The sequence below is a fragment of the Eschrichtius robustus genome, chromosome 6 (assembly GCF_028021215.1).
Source record: "Eschrichtius robustus isolate mEscRob2 chromosome 6, mEscRob2.pri, whole genome shotgun sequence".
Taxonomy (NCBI): domain Eukaryota; kingdom Metazoa; phylum Chordata; class Mammalia; order Artiodactyla; family Eschrichtiidae; genus Eschrichtius; species Eschrichtius robustus.
Genome location: NC_090829.1, coordinates 87,406,959 through 87,409,266, shown reverse-complemented (window position 1 = coordinate 87,409,266; position 2,308 = coordinate 87,406,959).

Below are 2,308 nucleotides of genomic sequence, written 5' to 3'. Positions count from 1 at the left end.
TTACCTACAAGTCTGGGCTACCATGCTTAGGATTCAGCAGGGGCAGCTGGTTACATATTCAGGATAGGGCAGGTAGGGTAGGTCTAGGGACCTAGCTCTGGAATTGTGACACTGGGGAAGGATAGGAATAGGATGAAAGAGGAGGGCTAGCCCAGTTGGAGTTGATGAAAGGAGGTGGGATATAACAGATAAGGGATGGATATTCATACAGAAAGTCAGCAACTCTTAGTCTTGCAACCAAGTAATCGTCTTCACACAGCACCACCTTCTTGGGAAAAAATTGTACTCAAAAATAAAAATTTTTGATCAGAGGGTTTATGAGGTTAAGCACAAAATTAGCATGAAGTCACTGGTTGGGACTTATTAAGGTGTATCTCTATTTCACAGTAGCATATCTATTTTTAAGAACTATTTAATTCAGAAATATTTAGATAAAGGATATGTTGATAAAACTAGTAAAACTCTACAACTGCTGGTGAAAGCAGATTTTTAAAAATCCTGGGTGATTTAGCTGTTTAACCTGTCCTCTTCAGCAATCTAGAACAAAATAACATAAATTCTAGCTTCAAAGAATAGAGAATTATTACCCTTTGAAAGATAGAGAAATTCTGGAAAAAAAAAAACCAAAACTCTCATGGCTTTTATCTAGATCCAGAGGAAGTATGAGGGTCCCTAAGTATGAGAAAGACCAGTCTGACTTTTTCAGAAGAAACAGAACCATTTGAGTTAAAGTCAGATGAGGCTACAGCATAGAAGAGTCCTGCCCTAGATACCCTACTTAAAATTGCAAATACCCCTACACTGGAACTTCCAGTCCTCTTCACTTTGCTCTATTTGTTTTTTCCCATAGCACCGACCTCCTTCTAACAGACTATGTTTACTTTTTATTGTTTGTCTCACCACACCAGAATGTAAGCTCTGTAAGAGGTAAGGATTTTTTGCCAGTTTTGTTCACTGATGTAACTCAGCTTCCTAGAACAGTGCCTACCTAGTACAGGGTAGATGATAAATAAATATGTGTTGAATGTTTATTCACTGAATCTTATATAAACAGAACCAGAATCATACCAAGTAAGGAAGGTCGCATCATCATGTTAAGGGTAAGTATTAATGATTCAAACCAAGTTATGGGGAAATAGTGAAATATCTAACAGAGATGGACCAAGGGTTGAAATTCAGTGAGCCTCAGGTTTATGAGCTGCTCTGAAGCTTTGAAGCCAGAAGCAAGTCAGCATGAGTGGGTGTCCAGATGACTCCTGACCCTGGCAGATACCGTCAGCTACCTGTCTGCTTTCCATTCCCCACCCTTAATTGCCATTGGAAACCCTGTTTTGTTTATAATGACATTATACACAACTTTGGATGGGGAGCCATTAATTGGGTCTAAGCCAATTATGACCATTCTTTTCCCTTTTTCTCAGCCTTTCCATCCAGGCCAGTGAGAACTTACCAGGAAGTCAACTAGGCATTTCTGAAAAATAAAAATTAGTTTTTCTGATAGAGACGTAAATGGTTGTCATGGTTCTTCCCTCTTCTTCCTGTCTTGAACAAAGGGCATAAGAAATGGACCTGCACAAGGCCATGTCATGTGTCTGAGTGACAGTCAAGAGAACTTCATGTTCATCAGCCTTTACCTCATAGACACTGAACCAACACTAACAAGTGTCTACCTCAGGATCCTTTATTAAGTGGGAATTACCTTATTTTTAAAGTCCATTCTACTGGTCATTTACCTGTTTATTCCCAGATTTACTTCACATCTTTCTCTGTAATTGATAGTTCTAAACTTTCTTGGCAGCTTATGTCCAACTAGGTATAGTCCATTGGCAGCATTAGCAAGAGACTGTAGATTGAGAGGAAAGGAGAAGCCAGGGAATTCCTCCTTTTCCTCTGCTTCAGGCAGTATCTCCAGCATTGGCTGTGTCACCTCTGTATCTCAATTTCTGCTGACAACCCCTCTTCCATGGTCCCATCTTCCACCAAACAGCCATGCTGTAGATCTGGCTCCATGTGGCAATGACTCCTATGTTCCAGTAAACATCATCTCCTTCTTTTGTCCCTGCATCCCTGTGACTGGTAATGTCTTCTGCTATAACTAATCTTTGAGTTGCTACTCTTTGAGATAAGTTATTTAGCTTCAAAGCTTTTCCAGCCCCTTTGTAACTAGTTCCTTGTATTAAATTATTAATATTGGACTACCTAGCATGGACTGGGCTTTCCTGACTGATATAGCACCTTAGCTGGATTTTCCTTTACTTGACAAGTCACTCTCTGAATTCATCCAAACCTTAAGAAATAATTAAAGCTT